This window comes from Engystomops pustulosus, chromosome 8 (genome assembly GCF_040894005.1).
Source record: "Engystomops pustulosus chromosome 8, aEngPut4.maternal, whole genome shotgun sequence".
Lineage (NCBI taxonomy): Eukaryota > Metazoa > Chordata > Amphibia > Anura > Leptodactylidae > Engystomops > Engystomops pustulosus.
The window spans coordinates 84,745,565-84,752,881 of record NC_092418.1 but is presented as its reverse complement, the minus strand read 5'-3'; positions in this window follow the sequence as shown (position 1 = coordinate 84,752,881).

Sequence of the window (7,317 nt, the reverse complement as noted above, 5' to 3'; positions counted from 1 at the left end):
TTTATTCTACGGGTTGTTACGGACGCGGTGATACTATATATGTGGGGTTTGTGTTATGATTTAGACTTTTTTTTTGAGTTATATGTCTCTTTATATGTTTTGGGGGTTTTGGGCATTTTTAGTGATTTATGACTTTATTTTTTTATTGAATAACTTTTTTTTTTACTTTTTTACTTTTATACCATGGGATATGAACAAGCAATCCTCTGATTGCTTGTTCATGATAATATTCTGCAATACTGATGTATTGCAGAGTATTATCAGTGTCAGCCTATACACTTGCATAGGCTGGCACTGTGCCAGTAAGATGACGTCACAGACGCCATCTTACTGGCAATTCTTGCTAGTAACTCTGGGGTCCAGATCGGACCCCAGAGTTACTATAGCAACGATCGGCGCCCCCCGAAAACGGTTCGGGGGGGCCGATCGTGGGGGAAAGACACCCCAGATGCTTGTTAGATGCCGCGGTCGCGCTGACCGCGGCATCTAAAGGGTTAAGCACCCGCGATCGGAGACAACTCCGATCGCGGGTGTTACACTGGGGTGCCGGCTATTAGTTACAGCCGGCACCCCGTGTTTCCCGATGCCGGTTCGGCTCTGATCCAGAGCCGAGCCGGCATAGGCGCCGTGGCGGATATATCCGCCACTGAGCGCTAAGTCACTGCGCTCCGTGGCGGATATATCCGCCGCGGAGCGTGAAGGGGTTAATGTGAGACCATAGATTTGTTTATCAGACGGACTCCAGGGCTTCTCAGCACAGGCAGAGGAAGGAGCTACTGCAGCACTGAGCTAATCTGGAGGCATAGCAAAGAAACTGCTGGATGTAGGTAAAAAAATATAATAGTCAAAGTTTTTCTACATCCCAAGAGCTATTGATTTGTGAAAAACAAAAAAAGTTTACGTTTTTTGACATATTAAGGCAAAACTAGACTCCAAAATGTACAATGCCACCCAATGTGTTGACTTTTCTCTTTGTTGTTTTAATACAGAGAATAAGAATTAGAATATAGCACAATAAAATGCCTTCACTTAATGGTATTTGCTCTCTCTAATTAATCAATGAGTTTATAGCTGTGTGATTCATAGAAAGAAAATAAAAAGACCAAGCCTGATTATAATTGTAGCTTCCGTAGAATTGCAAAGCAATCACATGCCATTAATTTATTTAGATGTTGTAAAATCAGGTAATGCTTTAACACTGTGACGCAGGAGTATTATTACAGTGTACTTCTGTGCTTCTGAGTGCTTGGCTACCAAATTAAAATGCTCTGATAATTATAGACTTGCTTAAACTAGATGGCACGGCAGACTGGCTCACGTTCACAAAATTAGGAATAACTCAATAGTGTCCCTTCAAATCTTAATATCAATTATTTACTGAAAGAAGACAACCCCTTTGTTTGTGTAATTAAAACGTATCCAATTATTCAAAATACTTTCTGTATCAATTCCTCAAGGTGGTCTACATCTCTGCTTGCTGTCATTCTATAGGAAGCTTAATTGTTTACTTCCAGTCCCTGGTCATGTGATGTCACACAGGTGCACGGCTCGTTATATCACACGGCTCTGATTACTCTCTCTGATTCTAGCGAGCCGCACACCTGTGTGATACCACATGACATAGGACAGTTTGCCATCCACAGGAAGTAAATATAGAAGCTTTCAGTTGAGTGACAGCAAGCAGAGATGTAAAAAAAACTGTGAAGAATTGAAGTAATTGGAAAACAGCTTTGCATTACACAAACAACATCAATTATTTCCTTAAAGTGGAAAACCCCTTTAATTTAAAGTGTCCGTGACTGGTATTGGGACCTATGGGACTGTGATAAATGTTCTAAATAATGGTACACCACCACCAGTCACAAAAGGAGGGAAATACTAGATTTTACTAGATGTGGTTGTGTTGCTTTTCCTCTATGGTGGTTTCACTCCACTGCACTTTTGAAGCTGTTTTTGAGCAAAAGCCAAAAGTGGATCCAGCTGGAAAGTGAAGTCCTTTCGTTATAGTTCTTATTCGTTCTGTTTCAACTTCAGGCTCAAAAAGTTTTAAAAAACTGCATGAAAAGCTAACATAAAAACAACAGTGTTTCTCCTGTGTGTGAATTCCGACATCTATTGTAGAAAATGAATGTAGACCTCTAGGAGAAAGTAATATATTCTGATCAGCAGTTACTAATTATTATTACTTGAAGTTTTTCAAACATATATAAATCAATAAAAGTCATTATAAAAAGATTGTAATAAAACTTATCACAGAAAAGTGATGAAGCCCTTCTCACTAAAAATGCCCTCTCTCTGTTCGACACCCACTTACAATGCCCCCTTTCTGTAGGCCTAAACTTATGACATATTTTCTGTAGCCTCCCAACTTATGCTCTTTTTCTGTATCTCCAAACTTTCTTCTTTTTTTTTATCTCCCCAAACCTATGATCTCTTTTCAACCACCCAGCTTATGCTGCCTTTACTGCATTTCCCGCAATTTATGTTCATCTTTCTGGAACCCCTTTCCCCAAACTTATGGTGTTCTTTTTGTAGCCCTGCTCCCGAATTTATATCCCTCTCTCAATAACCTCCTTTCTATACCACCTACATTATGTCGCCCCCCCCTTTAGGTGGCCTCCCACCTTATATACCCATTTAGGTAGCTCCCTCACTTTCCTGTACTCCCTAAGCTCCTCCACCCACCACTTCTTGCTTTATGTAATAAGATAATACTCACATCTCCTTGTTCCCTGCAGCCGTTTGCTTCCTGTTCTTCCATGACTGTATACAGCTCCGATGCCGGAATGGATGATGATGTCATCACATCATACTGCAGCGACAGTGACTCAATGATGGAGACAGTGGCATCTTTCTCCACCATTAAAACCAGGGACGTAACTTTAGGGGGTGCAGAGGTTGTGATCGCACCTGGGCCCAAGAGGTTTAGGGGGCGCTTATGGTGTCACTTCCCCATATGAGAAGACTAATACTATAAACCGTACATTATAGTCGGGGGCCTGGCACAGACTTTGTATTGAGGCCCATCAGCTTCTAGTTACGCCACTGATTAAAACCAATAATATCTGTGTCCTGAGGCTGAGTAAACAATTGGCTGTCCTTGAGAGGCCAGGCTGGGCCCTCACTGCATCGATCCCAAAGCAGCCATTATAGCTGCAATGAACGTGGTTCCGCCAGTGCTATGGCCCATCTTCAAAATTTTTAGGCTTATTGGCCTAGCTAGAACTGCAGGATTTATAATTGTTTTTAATGTAGATATTAAAATTAATTAACAAAAACATTGCCAACATTTCTTTAACACAAACTGTATTTACACAATAGGTATCGGTAATTATTTCCTTTATACATTCTCTTAAAGCAGGCCTTCAAACTAGAAATAGAAATATTGAATAAATAAGCCACATATTTTCTATATTTTTTGGGCTTCATCCAAAACCTGAAAACTGTCAGAAATGAGAAGAAAAAATGATGGAAACATTATAAATATGGGACTTTTTTCTTCTTGACATCAATTCATAAGCAATGTCTAAACCAAAGTTTGTAAATATTACCCACTGTTTTCTGTTCCATTTTATTAATGGCATGAAAAGAATATATACAGCTGTATTCCCATAAAAATCTACAGAAAGATTCCTCTGAGCAGCGAGAGATCTAAAAGTCTCGACAAAGAATAATATCTGTTAGAGAAAAGATGTAAAGTAGACTGGAGCAGACATATCCAGACAATTTTTTTAAGAGTGCAAAATTAGCTTTCTCCAGCTTGTTTTATAGCGGCAATATCCATCCTGTCCATTCTAATAAGCCTAACTTAGATCACGGCAGGATTCTATAGTGTTCCAAGTTTGGATCTGTAGGACCCTGCAGGGTGCAACCTTAAAACAGCCTATTAAATGCCAGCTGAAGTAGAAATGAGGCTCTTTGACTGCTGACAAGCTTCCTTTCTTGTTTTTCGGCACAGTGGCATGAGTGTTACTGCATGCTAGCACTTACCATAATAGTTTAAGCCACATCGGTAACGAAGGAAACGCTCTGTAATAGCTTAAAGGGGTTAAATAGTTTATAGAGGAAATGCACAAAACAGCAGCCAATGCTCTATGATTACTCTATGATATAAAAGCCATGCACCTGTGTGACATCACATGACCAGGGTCTGGTATTTATCCAGGAAGTAAACTATGAAGCTTCCTATTGAATGAAAAAGGCAGAAATCTATAAAAGTGTCAGGAATTGATATAGAAAGGATATTGGAAAATTGTATAAGTTTTCATTACACAAATAATATCAGCTATTTGCTATTAAAAAAAAAAAACTTTAAGGGATTTTCCAGGAGTAGGCTGTTCTACGTCACCAGGATTCCTGGAAAACCCCTTGAAATATAATTATTTAATTTACTATTAACACATTACTGGTTACTGATAGTTTGTAGGTGTCATGGAACAAAGAGTTGTGGAGGCTGAATACTGTAGGAATTGATGTCCAGAGGCTGTGAGGAACCTGCTGTGCAGCAATTCTATACTATAGGAAGACGTGGACGCTTGTCTTTATAGGCTCTACTACAGGAAGAGGAGAAGTCTGGACATATTGAGGACAATTTGTATGCAAGCAGTTTTGCAAGATGCAAGTGACAATTTTATAGATGCTGAAAAACAGAAGGCTAGCATTATATATCATTGTATGATATATCACTATGATGCACAAAGTCTATGAATGTTGGTCTGTGAAATCCAGTCAGCACACGGTCCAGGATTCACAGATCAGATGTTTGCTGATAGCCTAATACTTTCTTCTCTCCTTGGTTCCTCTGCATGGGACTATTTGAAGAGAAGCAGAATGCCATCTCCAGCAATTCCATAGACCACAATAGAGAGGGAATGCACATGCACACTCCCCACCGGAGTGCCTCCAGTCAGACCCCCATCATCTGACATGGTTATGATCAGGGGCGTAACTAGGAGAGACAGGGCCCCAAAGCAAACTTCTGAATGGGGCCCCTTTCCCCTGAAAAAAAAAAATATTTGTATACTCAATTAATACAGAATTAAATACACATGGGCACATTTAACTTACCTGTCCAACAGAGTTCACTGAAAGTGAATTGTCCGATGACAATGCACTGTGCAACGATTCACTAAGATCCTGCATGTGTCCCTTCCCCTCTCAGGTCTGATGGAGTTCACCTTCTTTTAAGTGGTGCATGTAAGTGCTAGGGCTCGCAACACAATTTGAAAGTTAAATCCCGCGCTCAGTCCGAATCAGTCGGATTGGCGTTGCATGGAAGCCAGCGCAGCTGCGCCAAAAACTGTGTGACACAATCCCAGTGCAGACACCTGTTAAATACCTGTCTGAGCCATGCAATCCTTGAAAAACTGAAAAAATTTTTACGAAAGTGCAGCGCACGACCCTTAGTGAATGAGCTCCAGTATAAACACAACATACCGTATATACATACATACAGTACCATCCATACATCTTATACACAGACATAAAGCATATACACATCACATATGCACACACATATAGAGCATATACACATTACATATACATACACATATGCAGGAGGTCATTTTCCCCCTAAAATTTGCCATTTCTACCCCATGTGTGTATACACACATACATACAATACCATATACAGACATCCAGCATATACACTCACATATAGTACATACACAGCACTCAACTTACTGCATATACACACCCTTTATCCTGGTACCTCCCCATGACACTGCGGGCACCATAGTAACTGCAATGGCTTCTACCGCTGTGGTTATGCCCCTGGTTAGGATTCATGTGCCTACTGGAACGTTGTAGATCTCTTGCACATTTGCACTCTTCTATTGTGTAAACAATGGATTACAGATTGACATTTATACAATGTATCTGCGAGCTGTGTAGCTTTGTATCTTTTTGTATCATATTTTAAATCAGAGCACATCCTACCCATCATGTGTTTCTATAGGGATAAAAACTTTCTACAAGCAACTTCCTAGCTATTCGACGCACTTGTCCCTGTGTGAACCTGGTGTTATACAGGCTGCCATGTGACTGATGTTGTATTGACCTTCTATAAGCTCAGGTATTACCGTCTATGACTCCTGTCCTTGCTGAAAATTGTGTTGTACATTTATTACTGTGAGGTTATGGAGATGAAGGCCATTGGCTGCCAGCGGGGCATGCAGACAGTATTTCTCAGGAAGTAAAGTAAACACATGTTAGGCTGCCCCAGGCACTGGGCTGTGTCTGTGTGTGAGGAGGCGGGGGGGCAGGGGTGGGGGCGACAACCAGTCTCTCAGCTTTGGGAATAAGTAAGACATGAAGTTATAGGCATCACTAATAGAAATATTATTAGACTCTTGGCAAATGGATATAAATATTTGGCTTTGGTAACAGTCAGGCGTTTTATCAAAATAAAATCCCTTTAATTATCAAACACTTATTCCCTATGCACAGGATAGTGGATTCATGTCTGATCAAGGGTGATGGTCAGATGGCTGAGACCCCTCAAACTTCAAAACTGGGAACCACAAGTGCCATAGAGTATGAAAATTAAAATTAGATTCTAATAGGGGCTGTATAAAGTTTCATTGCTATACACAGGCTAGGAAACAATAATCTGATCTTTTGGAGTCTGACTTCTAGGACCTTCACTAATCACAAGAACAGGGATGCTGAACTCACTGCTTGATGAAGAGGCAGGTGGAGGATGCATCCTGCCACTCTATTCAATTCTATTGGAGTATCTGATATTGCTGAGAACAGCGCTGGGTTATCTTCAGCACTCCTTTTCACTGTCCTTGAGAGTGCTGGAGATAGCTGAGCGATTTCTGATGCTCCAATAATATTGAATAGAGCGGCAGGGTGTATCTTCTACCTGCTGCTTCAGAAATCAGTGAGAATGGGACCCCCCAAAAGTTGGACCCCCACAATCAGATTGTTATCCTCATCCTGTGAAGAGGAATTTAAAATCAAACTGGAAGAACCCCCTGTCAGACCACAAATTCCTGTAATCTGTCCAGTATTACATAAGACCTCCAGGACAAGTTGATTCCATTAGTATCACAGATACACATATGTATATATTAGATTCTGCTCTTTCGTTCCTATAACTTCAGTGATTGACACTTTTTTCACATAGAACCAAACTATATAATAATCTGGTCGGTTGTTCCTGATCTATAACACACTGCCTGCAGATATGTCACAGTGTTTAACCCCTTAACGCTCTGCGCCGTAGCTCTACGGCGCAGAGGTATAAGGGAAGTATGAAGAGGGCTCACGGGCTGAGTCCTCTTCATACAGAGGTGGGGGTTTTTGCATTTT